Source organism: Malania oleifera, chromosome 8 (genome assembly GCF_029873635.1).
Source record: "Malania oleifera isolate guangnan ecotype guangnan chromosome 8, ASM2987363v1, whole genome shotgun sequence".
Lineage (NCBI taxonomy): Eukaryota > Viridiplantae > Streptophyta > Magnoliopsida > Santalales > Ximeniaceae > Malania > Malania oleifera.
Genome location: NC_080424.1, coordinates 75,963,864 through 75,979,512, shown reverse-complemented (window position 1 = coordinate 75,979,512; position 15,649 = coordinate 75,963,864).

Sequence of the window (15,649 nt, the reverse complement as noted above, 5' to 3'; positions counted from 1 at the left end):
TTTTGATCTCTCGTCCTTAGGAATGTGTATAAAAGTTTTGCATCCAAACACTTTAAAGTAATGATAAGAAACACCTTTCCCACTCCAAACTTTTTCTGGCATATCAACTACAAGGGAATACATGGAGAGGGATGTAACAACCCGAAGAATAATGGTATTTAAATAATAAAAAGAAAGGGAAATGGAAACAGGAAACAGAAGGAGGCAGTCGACGACGTTGCATTTTGGAAAGGATAATCCCGAGGAATTTTTCAGCTCCTCGTTGATGAACACAGGGGACTTATTGATGAGGGTATAGGAGGAGCTCGTCGACGAGGACATGATTCGTCGACGAGAAGATACCAAAAGAGAATTTGTGGAAACCTAAAATTCGTTGACGAGGGTTGAAGTTCATCGACGAACTTTCTATAAGACTCGTTGACGAGGTGATGTGGCTCGTCGACAAATCCCACAATATAAATAGGGTTAAACCATAATTTTCAGTCATTTTCCTGCACCGAATTTCTCTCTCTCTCCTCATACAGTTTCTCCTCCTTCTCACTAAGATTTTGGGCTGGATTTTCGCCAGTTCGACGATCTGAAGCCACCATGACGCTCCTAGGAAGGTTCTATGCAAGTCTGCCAGAGCGGATTGTCGGTGGGGCTGAGTTGGAAACCATCTCAAATCCAGGGTAAGACTTTCTACTCAGTATTTGGTTAATTGACAGTTGTAGGAAGTGATATACGCATATAATTACTGAACTTTAGTTCTGGGAAATGTTGTTTTCAAGGTGTTGAGTTGGGAACCTTGCGGGTGCGGGACATATTTTCTTAGGGGCTTTTCAGGAATCAGGTAAGGGAATAAACTAAGCTAGTATTTTATGAAAATAGGTAATTTGTTATAGTATTTGATTTTAGGAAATAAATATATTTATATATGATTTATATTTGTGAAAATATTGTTGAAAATAATGTATGTTGAATATGCGAAAAACCTGTTAGTGTGGCATAAGTAGAAATTGTTATGAAATACTGTTTTTTGGTAATGTGTTAATGATACGGATTTTTATAATGGAAAAACCGGCGTATGGGCTAAGATTTTGATATATTTTCTGGCGTACGTGCCGAGCTATGTGTATGATTTTCCAGCGTACGGACCAAGCTATATGTATGATTTGCCAGCGTACGGGCTATGCTATGATTTGCCGGCGTATGGGTTGAGCTATGGTAAAATGTGAAATACCAGCATACGGGCCAATGATTTTTCATGATATACATATATATGCAAAATGTTTATTTTTCTTACTGAGAGGTGTCTCACTCCAAAATTTTATAAACTTTTCAAGAGCCCCTAATAGGAGAGCGGGAAAAGCCCCGCTGATCTAGTGTTGTTTATTTGCCCTCTTTGAAGGGTAAGTTTTAGTAGGGACAGTTAGATTTTGTGGGAAATGTCCATAGATCTTGTTTTGGGATTTATATACTGAAATACAGTGGATATAGTGACTCTGGTATTTATGGTAATGTGATGGATGTTTTTGTATTTATAATATTGTGATTATATGTTTCCTGTTGCTTAGGCTTCCGCTATGTGTTATGATGTATCCGTGGTACCCACGGGTCCAGGTGAATTATGATCTGCTAAGTTGAGGGTTGTGATTTTATAATATGAAAAAAAAAATGTGGAAATTAAGTAGGTCGTCACAAGAGATTTATCAAATGGAACAGTACTAATACCTCACCCCAAAAGGATTTTGGCAACTTAGCATGTGATAACATGCATCTCACTCTCTCTATCAAAATCATGTTCATCCTTTCTGCTAAACCATTTAATTGAGGAGTTTTTGGAGGACTTTTCTGAAGTCGAATGCCCTGAGCTCTGCAATACTCATAAAAGGGCCCTAAATATTCACCACCATTGTAACGACTCGACCCTTTATACGGACCAGCACCGTTGACCCAAATACAAAATACTTGTACCTATTCAAGATACATAGAAAACCCGCGCTAAAAAGGGACATACATGTGTAAACCATACATAATTACAATGTAAATGTTGCTGAAAAATATAAACATTCATTGGGATTTCTGCTAGACTTATACCAGAGCTTATTATTACATCCTCAAGTACATAAATTCAAACATAAAATATAACCTGTTATTACAACCCTCAAAAAGGAACTTCATCTAAGTTTAATACATGACTTGAACACTTACTTAAGCGAAATCTCAAACAATATCCCCAGTCCCTTTAGCTAATGGGATCGACGTACTGATGGACCTGAAAACAAAGGTTGTATAATGGGGTAAGACACTTCTCAGTAAGGAAGAAGGTGTTACACCAGTGTGTGACTGGATATATGCATATTTTCATAAAACACACACACACACACACATACACACACATATATATATATATGGAACATTTGTTTATAATACTGTAACATATAAAATTTATCTGCACATTCAAGTATTTAAATCATGCATATGATTATTAGAACAACTTCCAGCTTGGTATAACAATTCGCCCGTTTACCCCCGTGGCACGGGTTGTGCACTGATACCTCTGACATTGTCATGTTCGTGCAAACAAAGAGAAGCATCTTTTATAGTCCTACCGCCCCCTAGTTTATTTTTACCAGCATCTTACTAACTCCTCGCAGGTCAACCATCTAAAGTACCCATACTGATCCCTTATGTATGGTTGCACTGTACTGCCAGCATCGGAACTGTGCTTATAATAGTTTAAAGTATTTTTCAACCCCGTCACTGAAGTTTTTTTCAACTTCTTTTGGTAGCAAGCTGTGGTTCCAGTATCATATATACAATTTATAGCAAAATATAGTAACTTGTGCAATTCCAGTATTTTCACAAATTCAGATAATCACATCGGGTTCAAACTGTCGCCTATCCACTCGGTTACCCCTTTTTGTTTCACTGATACAACTCGATGTATAATCGGCCTCTATTTTCCACATTCTCAGTATAAAAAATTGGAACTCCGTTCCCATAATCCATATCAATAATATAGAAAATTCATACATTCCCATTTCAACATATATCACACGAGTTTAGTCCAAAAAAATCCGCTAAATGATAAAAATCCAGTAAACATCATTTAAATGGAAAAGTAAAGTATTCAAGCATCTCCTACTACAATATAAATGCAAATAGGTGATTTTCGTAAAATTTGGAGATCATACACCAAAATCCTCGTTTTTACCAAAAATCTTAAAATCATAAAATCGACATTTCTACTCGGTAGAATTTAGCAAATAAGCAGTCAAATCATACATATAAGTATAAACTAGCTTTTTAGAGGTTTAGTTTTTCTAAAAGTGTTGTTGTAATCAAATTCCCCTTACCTTAAACTTGACACAAAATTACATACGAAACCGATCCAAACCAACCACCAAGAATCCTCAAAACCTAAAAATCACAGAACATAACCTTTCTATAATTTCGACTACTACCCAACTATTCAATCGAAATTGAAATTAGATCCTTACCTTGATTTTTGGGAAAACCCAAAAATTCTCAAAACAATGATCTGATTTGTTAAAGTCGTAAAACTTCCTCCTCTGATCCCCGCAGGAACTTCCGTTTTTGGAAACGGACGTCGAACAGCAAAGAATCTTAGAGAGAGAGAGAGAGAGCTTTTGGGAAGAAACTTAGCTTCTAAGCAACCAAAATGGATATTTATAGGGCATTTTACTGAGTCAAACTCGTCGACGAGGTGGCGTCTTTGTCAACGAATCCGCCACACAGCTCGTTGACGAAGCCATTCCTTCGTCGCCGAGCCTAATTCCGGATATTTCTCTGACCCGCTCGGTATTTACTTTTCGACGAGACTCTGAATTTTTTCGACAAGGCTCTAAAGGACTTCGTCGATGAACGTGAATCCTTCATCGACGAACCCAGTTTATTACAGGTTTGGGTCTTTACGATCTCCCCTCCTTATAAGAATTTCATCCTCAAAATTTACTAACCATTGCTAAACATAATCTTTTCTTATAATCCCGCTTTACAAAAGAGTTGACAGTCACCTACAAAGCGACTTCGGCCGAAATTCATTACATATCTTGACATATGGCGGAGGAATACCGTGGTTACACACAAAAGTTACATCGGAAGATTACATACGTAAACAAAATTCTCCCAAAGATCATACCATTAATATAAACCACTTATACTCTTATATACCTATGTATTCTCAAATAACTGCGGGTACTTCTGACGTATTTCAGACTCTAATTCCCATGAAACTTCCTCTACTGTATGGTTACGCCATAATACCTTCACGAGAGGTATTTCCTTAGTCCGTAACTACTGCACCTTCCGATTTAATATTTGCACTGGTACTTCCTCTACTGATGGATCTAGTATGTACTTCCTCAGTACAGACACGTGAAATACATCATGGACTCTAGATAATTTTGGAGGTAGAGCCACTCGATAAGCAACCAAACCTATCCTTTCAAGGATCTCGAAAGGCCTGATATACCGAGGACTTAGCTTTCCCTTCTTCCCGAACCTCATCACTCCTTTCATCGGAGCGATTCTCAGGAAAACCATATCTCCTACTTCAAATTCCAACTCTCGTCGATGAGTATCAGCATAACTCTCTTCTGTCGACTTTGAGTTGCTTTGATTCTTTCCCTGATTAATTCGACCTTTGTAGAGGTATGCTGAACTAATTCTGGACCTAGTATCTTTCGCTCACCTACCTGATCCAAGTACAACGGAGATCGACACCGACGACCATACAAAGCCTCATAAGGTGTCATCTCTATGCTCGTCTGATAACTGTTGTTATATGCAAATTCAACAAGCAGTAGATATCGTATCCGACTATCACTGAAGTCCAGTACACAAGCCCGCAACATATCCTCTAACGTCTGAATAGTCCTCTTCGACTGTCCATCCATCTGAGGTGAAAAGACGTATTGAACTTTAGTCACGATCCCAAAGCATCCTATAAACTCTTCCAGAAACGAGATGTAAAACCCGGATCCCTATTTGAAACAATAGAAATAGGGACACCATGGAGTCGTACAACCTCTAGCACATAAAGCTCTACCAGTTTATTCAGAGAGTAGTTCACTCTGATTGGAATGAAATGTGCTGTTTTCGTCAGTCGATCCACTATAACCCATATGACATTCTGCCCATGCACCGCCGCAGGTAAACCCGTCACAAAATCCATCGAGACATGTTCCCACTTCCACTCAAGGACGTCAAGTGGCTGAAGTGATCCTGCCGGCTTTTGATGTTCTGCCTTAATCTGCTGACATGTCAGGCACTACTCTACAAAACAGGCGATCTCTTTTTTTATGTTGGACCACCAGAAAGATTCCCTTAAATCCCGATATATTTTCGTACGACCAGGATGTACAGTGTAGAGTGAATGATGTGCCTCCTCCAGAATGACCCGTTTACTCACAACATCATTCGGTACACAAACCCCGTTGCGAAATCTCAATATCCCATCACCAGAGACACTAAGATCCAGCTTCAACCCCTTCTGAATTCCTTCTGTAACCTCAACCAACTCGGGATCCTCCTTATGCCCGCGGATCCTCTCATGCAAAGTTAGTTGTACCACCAAGCTAGCAAGAACAGCCTGATGGTTTCCTTCCACTACCTCCAAACATAACCTCTTAAGGTCCATACAGATTTGATGCTGAACCTCCACTACTGATACTGACGCATCAACAGACTTTCGACTCAGAGCATCAGCTACCACATTAGCCCTTCCTGGATGATAGTTAATAATACAGTCGTAGTCCTTAATAAAATAAAGCCATCTGCGCTGTCTCATGTTGAGCTCCTTTTGGGTGAAAAAGTATTTTAGACTTTTATAGTCGGTAAAAATTTCACACATTTTACCATATAGGTAGTGCCTCTAAATTTTCAGTGTAAACACTTCCGCTGCTAATTCCAAATCATGCGTTGGGTAGTTCTTCTCGTATTCTTTGAGTTGACGAGAAGCGTAAGCAATTACCTTACCCTGCTCCATTAGAACACAGCCAAGACCCTTTTTCGAAGCATCACTATAAATAACAAAGCCACCATCACTGGATGGAAGAGTCAAAGTTGTAGCAGTGACCAGTCACCGTTTCAGCTCTTGGAAACTCAGCTCGCACTCATCCATCCAATCATACCTCACGTTCTTTCGCATGAGTCTTGTCAAAGGTCCTACTAAACTGGAGAAACCTTCTACAAATCGATGGTAGTAACCTGCAAGACCTAGAAAACTTTTGACCTCGTGAACATTCTTTGGTCTCGTCCAGTCCACTACTGCTTCAATCTTACACGAGTCCACCGATACACCTTCTTTAGACACTACGTGCCCCAGAAATGCAATCTGTTCCAACCAGAACTCGCACTTCTTTAGCTTAGCATACAAATTCTTGTCCCTAAGCATTTGCAACACCAACCTAAAATGAACTTCATGCTCCGCAGCACTCCTAGAATACACTAGGATATCATCGATAAATACCATGATGAACTGGTCTAGATATTCATGAAAGACCCTGTTCTTCAAATCCATAAATGCTGCAGGTGCATTAGTCAAACCAAAAGGCATAACCATAAATTCAAAATGGTCATACAGGGTTCGAAATGCAGTTTTCGATACTTCCTCCGCTTTCACCTTCAGCTGGTGATACCCAGACCATAAGTCAATCTTGGAGAAGATCTGCGTGCCCTGGAGCTGATCAAACAAATCATCGATCCTGGGTAGCGAATACTTATTCTTTATCGTCACCTTATTCAGTTCTCTATAGTCGATGCACATTCTCATCGACCCATCTTTCTTCTTCACAAATAACACCAGTGCTCCCCAGGGAGAAACACTAGGTCGAATGTATCCCTTGTCTAACAGCTCCTGAAGTTGTTCTTTCAACTCTCTTAATTCGACTGAGCCATACGATACGGAGCTTTTGATACCGGCGCTGTACCTGAAGCTAATTCTATGACAAATTCCACTTCACGATCCGGAGGTAAACCTGGCAAGTCCTCTGGAAACATGTCAGGGAACTTGCGCATTATAGCAATCATCTCCAATTTATTTTCTTCTGCTGGCGTGTCTTTCACAAACGCCAGATACCCTGGGCATGCCCTAAGGAGTAGCCTCCTAGTTTGCATAGCAGAAAGGATCTGTGGTGTAGAATGCACACATGACCCTAAAAACTGAAATTCCTGTTCTCTAGGCGGTCTGAACAACACCTCCCTCCTGTGGCAGTCATAACCGGCATAATTGGATGACAACCAGTCCATCCCAAAGATGATAAAAAAGCCAAACATGTCATACACCCCAAGGTCAACTGGTAGCATCCTCCCCTGTATTTCAACCGGAAAGTCACGGACTACACTGCTACACCCGACCACAAACCTGGATGGTGTAGCTACTACCAGTTCATAATCTAATTGTTGCACCTCTAATCCACAAAGTTTAACAAATCCATGGGAAATAAAAGAATATGTTGCCCCAGAATCAAATAATACAACAGCTTATGAGAAAGCATGTAAATGATACCTGTGACCACATTGCCCGTGTTCTCAGCATCGGCTGGAGTCAAAGAATACACCCTGGCCTGGGTCGTACCCCCTTGCTAACCACCACGCTGTGCCTGAGTATTACCCCTGTATGGCGGCTGCGAGGTTCCACTATTCCACTACATCTAACAGTCTCTCATATGATATCCTTGCCTACCACACCGCATACAAGCCCCTGTAGACAACCAACACTGCCCATGGTGTTTCTTACCACACAAAGAGCAATGTTGAACACGTGCGGTGTTCTGGGAAGTACCACCACTATTCTTCTTCCACTTACCCTGTCCTGCCCCAGACGAAGAAGTAGGAGGCGCTGGCCTTTTCTGCGAGACCTAAACTTCTACGTCCTCTAACAAACACTCCTCTACTACCGTGGCTTTATCAACAAACATAGCAAAGTCCTGCAACTATAAGATCGCTGTCTGTTTATGGGTCTCGCTCCTCAGACCCCCCTGAAATTTTTAGGTTTTCTTCATTTCATCAGGAATCACAAATCGAGCAAATCGGGACAACTCCTAGAATTTGGCAGCGCACTGCTGCACTGTCAGCGACTCCTGCGTCAGATTCATGAACTCCTCCATCTTCGCGTTTCTAACCATGGCTGAAAAATAACGTTCAAATAAGAGCTCTTTGAATCGGGCCCATGTCAATGCTATTGGTATCGTTCGGTGCTCCTCCAGCTGCATTATAGACACCCACCATCTCTCAGCCTCCCCTGCCAACTTGAACGTGGCGAAGGTGACTTTCTACCTCTCAGTGCAGTTCAAAACGTCTAAGATCTTCTCGATCTCCTGGATCCAATTCTCAACATGAACTGGATTTGCATTGCCCACAAAGGCCGAGGGCTTCAACCTGGTGAATTGCTCAATAGAGCAACCCAACTCAGTCGCAGGACAATCCTGCCCCCTATTCATTCACATTACCTCAGCCATAAGCTACTATGCAAACTCCCGCAATACGCTAGTAGAGTCGTTACCAGCCTCGGAGTCGGCACCCTCACTACTACTACCTCCCACGTTGGCAATAATATCTCTGGATTCCATCCTAAAAACAATTACGAGAATCCATTAGAAAGGTAATAGCCTAAGAATTGACTAGTACTATCATGCTATAAACTCAATCTCTCAGATTCATATTCCTGATATTGGCATACTCCATTAATTTAACATTATCATTCTAACTCGAATTCCGCACTTCTACTAGGAAACGAAATCATCGATGGATTGCCGTGATTTTCTGAACCTTTCGACTGGTCCAAAAAAACACAGAAGTCTATCAATGAATTTCCATCTCCAGGTATACAAAGCAAAATCCGAGGTCTTATCCTTGTCCTATACTCTGGTATATTCTAGACTACAAAACCAGCAACTCCTAAGTCCTAAACATATCCCTAACTAGACAGCATGCATTAAAACACACTTCTGACTGGTTAAGGGCTCTGATACCATGTAACAACCCGACCCTTTATACAGACTAGCACTGTTGACCCAAATACAAAATACCTGTACCTGTTCAAGATACATAGACGACTTGCCTGAAAAAGGGATATACGGGTGTAAACCATACATAATTACAATGTAAATGTTGCAGAAAAACATAAACATTCATTGGGATTTCTGCTAAACTTATACCAGAGCTTACTATTACATCCTCAAGTACATAAATTCAAACATAAAATATAACCTGTTATTACAACCCTCCAAAAAGGAACTTCATCTAAGTTTAATACATGACTTGAATGCTTACTTAAGCTAAACGTCAAACAATCTCCCCAGTCCCTTTAGCTACTAGGACCAACGTATTGATGGACCTGAAAACAAAGGTTGTATAATGGGGTGAGACACTTCTCAGTAAGGAAGAAGGTGTTACACCAGTGTGTGACTGCATATATGCATATTTTCATAAAACACATATATATTGAACATTTTTTTATAATACTGTAACATATAAAATTTATCTACACATTCAAGTATTTAAATCATGCATATGATTATTAGAACAACTTCCAGCTTGGTATGACAATTTGCCTATTTACCCCCGTGGCACGGGTTGTGCACTGATACCTTTGACAGTTTCATGTTCATGCAGACAAAGCCAAGAATCTTTTATAGTCCGACCGCCCCCTAGTTTATTTTTACCAGCAGCTTACTAACTCCTCGCAGGTCGACCATCTAAAGTACCCATACTGATCCCTCATGTATGGTTGCACTGTATTGCCAGCATCTGAACCGTGCTTATAATAGTTTAAAGTATTTTTCAACCCCATCACTGAAATTTTTTTCAACTTCTTTTGGTAGCAAGCTGTGGTTCTAGTATCATATATACAATTTATAGCAAAATATAGTAACCTATGCAATTCCAGTATTTTCACAAATTCAAATAATCACATCGGGTTCAAACCGGCGCCTATCCACTCGGTTACCCCTTTCTGTTTCACTGATACAACTCGATGTATAACCGGCCTCTGTTTTCCACATTCTCAATATAAAAAATTGGAACTCCGTTCCTCCTATAATCCATATCAATAATATAGAAAATTCATACATTCCCATATCAACATATATCACACGAGTTTAGTCCAAAAAAATCCGCTAAATGATAAAAATCTAGTAAACATCATTTAAATGGAAAAATAAAGGATTCAAGCATCTCCTACTACAATATAAATGCAAATAGGTGATTTTCGTAAAATTTGGAGATCATATGCCAAAATCCTCGTTTTTACCAAAAACCGTAAAATCATAAAACCGACATTTCTACTTGGTAGAATTTAGCAAATAAGCAGTTAAATCATACATATAAGTATAAACTAGCTTTTTAGTGGTTTAATTTTTCTAAACGTGCTGTTGTAGTCAAATTCCCCTTACCTTAAACTTGACACGAAACAACATACAAAACCGATCCAAACCAACGACTAGGAATCCTCAAAACCTAAAAACCACAAAACATAACCTTACTATAATTTCGACTACTATCCAACTATTCAATCGAAATTGGAATCAGATCCTTACCTTGATTTTTGGAAAAACCCAAAAATCCTCAAAACAACGATCCAATCCATTAAATTTGTAGAACTTCCTCCTCTGATCCTCGCGGGAACTTCCATTTTTAGAAATGGACGTCAAGCGGCAAAGAATCTTAGAGAGAGAGAGAGAAAAAATCGCAGGTGAGAGAGAGAGAGAGAGAGAGAGAAGAAACTTAACTTCTAAGCAACCAAAATAGATATTTATAGGGTCTTTGACCGAGTCAAACTCGTCGATGAGGTGGCGTCTTCTTCGACGAATCCGCCACACAGCTCGTCGACGATGCCATTCCTTCGTCGCCGAGCCCAATACCAGATATTTCTTTGACCCGCTCAGTATTTACTCACTAACAAGGTTCTGAATTTTGTCAAAGAGGCTCTGAAGGACTTCGTCAATGAACGTGACTCCTTCATCGACGAACCCAGCTTATTATGGGTTTGGTTCTCTACTACCATTATCTGATCCGATGCACTTCAATTTTCTCCCTGTTTTTCTTTCAACACTAGCTTGGAATTGTTTAAACACATCCAACATTTGATCTTTGGTCTTCAAGGTGTACACCCACACTTTCCTAGAATGATCATCAATAAAAGTAACGAAGTACAATGCACCACCAAATGTTCTAGTTTTCATGGGACCGCACACATATGAATGTACCAAATCTAAAACATTATATTTTCTAGATGGAGGAACACCTTTAAAGGACACTCTGTGTTGCTTTCTATCTAAACTATGTTCACAAGGCTTCAAAGACATACCTTTCATTTCTGGAAGAAGCTTTTTCCTGACTGAAAATTCAATTCCTTTATGACTCATATGCCTAAGTCTTTTGTGTCATGATTATGAATTTGAATCATTTTCCACTGCATTAACCATGCCTTTGGAGAGCTTTTCCTATATCAAGTAAAGTGTAGAATACTTCTTTCCTCTGGCAACAACCATAGAACCTTTAGTGAGCTTCCATAGCCCATCACTAAAGGTGTTACAATATCCCTCATCATTAAGCTTCCTTGTAGAGACTAAATTCAATTTGATGAATGTAATATGCCTTACATATTTGAGAATTAACCTACTGCCTTTGTTAGTTTGCAAGTATACATCTCCAATGTCAACAACTATAGATAAGCCATCATTTCCCATCTTCACTACATCAAAGTCACCCGATGTATATGATGAGGAGAAATCCTTTCTAGAGGTTGCATGAATTGGGGCACCACTTTCTATTACCCAACTAGTCTTCTAGCAAGTAAGATTAATTTTATTATTCTCACAAGCAATAAGAAAGCCATTAGAAATCGTAGCAGCTCTATCTTTATCTTCATCTTTCTTGTCATCTTTTTCTTTTTCTTTTATTTGCTCTTTCTTCCACTTTTGGCAATATTTCTTTATATGAACTTTCTTAACTCAAGCAAATCATTCAATGTCTTTCTTTAAGTGGGACTTGCTTCTGGATTTATCATGATTTCTAGGACCTCTACTTTTGCTTCTCCCCATATTTTCTATGAGAAAGACTTCTAACTGAGAGGATGAAGAACTTGTAGTTTTTCTTCTTGTATCTTCATTCAACAAACTACTTTTTACCAAATCATCGATACAACTTCTTCAGGGGTTGAGTTTGTGATGGAAACTCTAAAAGTCTCCCAACTTTCTGGTAAAGAACCAAGAAGCCATAAAGCATGCACCTCATCATCTAAAGAAATTTTCATAGATGCCAACTGTTTTATAATTCTGTGCGTTTCATTCAAATAATCAGTAATAAGAGTACCATCCTTGTATTTCAAATTCATAAGTTTTTTTATTTATTATTATATACAATTTATTTTCCCCCTTTTTTTTTTCTAGCATAAAGCTCAGCTAACTTTGTCCAAAGTGAGTGTGCATCAATTTCATCAACCACATGGTTATAGATATTATCATCAACCCACTACTGAATATAACCACATACTTGCCTATTTAACAATTTCCAATCATTATCAATTCTATCACTGGACTTGGTTGACTCACCAAGAATTGGAGCATAATAACTTTTGCAATAAAGCAGGTCCTCCATTTTTCCTTTCCGAATGTGATAATTACTCCCATTCAAACTAATCATTCTACTAGTATTCACCTTCAAGACTACAAAGAAACCCAACTTTGATTCCGCGATTGGGGAAGAGGTGGGTTTGGAGGTGATATGTCCAAAACACAATGGTCCCAACAAAACTTTCACCAAGTCCAATCAACATTAAGTAGAATAATTAATTATCCAAAAATAGAAATACATAACAACCAAAGATACAAAATTAGCCACACAATCACAAAGAGTGTACCAAGATTTACGTGAAAAATCCTTTGATGTGAAGGGAAAAACCACAGGACCGAAATTTACTTCCAATCTTCCATTATTTCAAATTAGTAGGTTACAATAGGTCTTCCCTATTTAAATTAGAGGCATACATAAACAATAATCATCAAGAATCACAAATTCTTGGCATAGAAAAATAATATGAGCGATCACCATCAAGGTAGAAAATCAAACTTGAATGAAAAATGTAGAGGTGTCACCCAAAATAAGGGCTGTTGTTCAAGTCACGAAACCAAAGTTAGAAAACTTCAAATAACAATTAGACCGACCATAAAGACGAAGGATGAGTTATGAACAACCTTTCAAAATTTTAACTCAATCGGATGAGAAATCGTCATTTGATTGTCAAGATCAAGTTGACTGCGTGGACACTTTCAATCCTAAATTTTTAATAAATAATTTTCTTCTCTGCCTAACTCTTTCTTAGTTGTCCCAAAGATGCACGAAACTCTCTTTTTCTATAGCAATAGCTTTCCCAAAAAGTATTTATTTAATTCTAGAAAAAAAAAAAAAAATGATCCTCTATCTTTCAAAGAAAGTTGCACTATCATCCACTACAATCCAAAAAATAGCTTATTCGAATATGACAAAAATGAAGTTGTGTGTTGCTGCGTGCGCATGGAGAACACTAGAGTACACAGAATGAATGAACCATATGAATTGTATATATAACGTGAAAGTGGGGCATAGGCTGTTTGTGTCATTGCTTACATAACCATTCTCGTCAAACGAGACAAAACAGAGGGCTAACTGTAAAATCACAAGCTTTGTCCACACATGGGTTGCTCTTTTTTATTTATTTATATTATTATATTATATATTTTATATATTAATAATAAAAGAAAAAAGTGGCTAATAAATAAATATATAATATGCGAGAGGTTTCCCAACCCAAAAAACAAGCTAAGAAAATGGAAAATATGTGATTTTATTGCCTTATTTTCCACACCTCTTTTAACAACTTATTTCTTTTCCTCCTAACACCCTTTTAAATTTATGTGAAGGTTTTTTTTTTTTTTTTTTTTTAAAAAATTAGTTAAGTGGATGCTTACTCCCGGTTCCCTCTAATGTTAGTGATTGGCTCGTGACGAACTAAGTCAAGAATTGACATTAATTAATCGGGAAGAAATTAAACTTGTGGACAGCTAAATTCTAAAGGAAACTCAATTTTAAAATAACATCGTAGGCACGCAATATGATTGTAAAGAGACATTTTTTTTTTAATTTCTTTTACTTATTGAACTATGTTTTGTTTTATTTTTTATTAATTAAAAGAATTAGTGAAAATTTATTTTCGTATGTTATTATTATTCAACTCGAAGCTAGGGCATGTAAATTCAAGGGTATATGTAGGTAACTAGGTTCTCAAGAAAGAGTGCTCGATAAGTGTGAAAACAACAAAATTCGAAATTAAAAGAATTTATTTTGAAACTCTTTGGGGTATTTGAAATTTTGAAAATTAAAATCAGGGAAAATGAGGATTTTGGATTTTTTTTTAACTTTCTTTGAAAATATTATTATAAAATAAGTTCTCGCAAAAGAGAAATTTCATATTTTGAAAGTTTGAATAGATAATAGGACCAAATAAGAATGTCTTCTAATTTTCAAATATTGGTAAAAGATAAAACTCAAAATTAGATATTTTTAACAACGTTGAAAACGAAGGCAGGATTAGGTCAAAATTTTTTTTTAAAAAAAGTAGAAATTTTTAAAATTTATTTTTAAAATACGTAGATATATATATATATATATATATATATATTAAAATAAAACTTAATAAGGCTCAAAATTAATAAAAACTTAAAAAAAAATCGAGATCGAAGCTATAAAATCGACCTTTGATGAGTTGTGATTGGCTGAATTTTACTTTTATTATTATTATTATTATTGTTGGTGAACTTTGGGAATTGCTTGGGACAGAAGAAGTCATGCTTTGATTTATTTGTTTTCATTCTTTGTTTTTTGTTTTATTTTGTTGCAAATTTATAAAGATAGTGAAAATGTCCCTTTGGTTCATCACCATCTTGCTTGTGCTCCAAGGGTCATTGAATGGTTAAAAATAAAGCACCAACCTAGAAAATACACTCATGTACATGTGTTGGATATCATTTTCAAGAAGTACTTACTAGGTTTTGGCCAAATTGCAAGTTGGGTGTGATGGGATTCATGGAATGGAATTTAGCTTTTAATTAAAATTATTCAAAATATAATAAAGTTCTATGAGAAATTAAATTATATTTTTTTGGTTTAAATTCAACTGATTTTATCAAACTCACTTTATACTTCTAAATACAATATTAATAAATTTGTGGAACTAAAAAATGCCACACACAAAAGCTCAATATCATTGAATGAAAATATTTCTTGGAATTATTTTCTTTAATATAGAAGGTCAAACTCATTCACGACAAATGCACACAAGCGATTAATTTATGTGTTTAAATTCAAATACTAGTTCCTCTTGACAATTACGGGGTAGCCACCTATCACTGTTCATTTTTATAGGCTTTACTATAAGTATAAGACTTATATTTTGAGCTAACCTTTCAAGATTCACTTTGAAATATAGATTTTTTATCCTAAATTATCCTACTAAAATCACAATTTAAGAATGTAAAAGATTAAAATATGATAACCGCTACCATTGCTATTAGTATAAAATTTTTTTACCACCACTACAATTACTACTGCTACTAAAACAACTTTGCCACCACCACCAACATCATCAATGTCTCTATCATTT